Raw genomic sequence first — 1,153 nt, forward strand, 5'->3', positions numbered from 1 at the left:
TAAATCTGACAATTATCGAGGAATTTACTAATTTCAGTTTGAATTATGGGATTTCATAGTTTTATTGCTAGACCAAACTTGTTTATCTATATCATTAAGATCCTGTGTCATTTTAAGTTACATGTCTAATTAATTATTCATAATTTATGCTAATTTGATGACGTCATTGGTCAAAATCCAAGATGGGGGATAATGCCATTTTCAACGATAAATACATGTTATTTTTACTCAAATTCCGTCAAAATCTTTATTTTCTTACAAAACACAATCATTTGAATCTTTTTAGTCCACTCCTATTTGGTTTTGGGGTTATATGTGGATACAATCGTATTTTAGAAAATTCAAGCTTGTTGATCCAAGATGGCGGACAAATGACGTCATTTCCTGACGTCATATTCGCGTCAGTGTCGTCGTCATTGGCAACAAAAGACTTGGCAGACTTAGACACCAATAAGATAACCTTTTTAGTCATCGTTTTCTTTAATACCTTTAAGTATAGCGGAAATTTCATATTTAGACGATTTTAGCCTAAAATATGACATTATGACATCATAATTACGTCATATCACGTCAAAACGATACCAAACTTACAGATAATATAAAACTTTACTAGTACATCATCCCCTACAAATTTGGTGATCGTTACCCAAGTGGTTTCGAAATTACGAAGGGGGTGTCAAAAGAGACCCCCCCCCGTCCCAGGTATCCCAAAAAAGCCCGGTCTAGATAGGGTTAAATGCTAACATGGCGTATCAGTAGCAGTCGTGTTTGCCGGAAAAATCTTCTTCATGTGTTTTTTCCTAAAGTATGAAATATGCCCGTTTTGTGCATCATTTTTCACATGAAAATGACGTTCCTCTAATTTTTTAACATTGGATATGTTGAAGGGTCGGAACAGGTCTGTCTTGTAGCTGAAGGAATATCCTCATATCAGCATACCAAAAGTCATGATGATCCATTCATTCCTTCTTGACTTATTCTCTTTCAAAGTCTGAAACTCAAGCGGCTCCCGTAGTTCAAAAAAAGCTGCTAGGGGACCCAGACACATACCTCTTACTCTCTGCCCTCTTTCTCAGTTACACATGTGACAACTTAAAAAGTCATGTCATGGAATGCAGTAGACGTATAAGGGACACCTAATTTATTATGCAAA

This window comes from Branchiostoma floridae, chromosome 8 (assembly GCF_000003815.2).
Source record: "Branchiostoma floridae strain S238N-H82 chromosome 8, Bfl_VNyyK, whole genome shotgun sequence".
Classification (NCBI taxonomy): Eukaryota; Metazoa; Chordata; class Leptocardii; order Amphioxiformes; family Branchiostomatidae; genus Branchiostoma; species Branchiostoma floridae.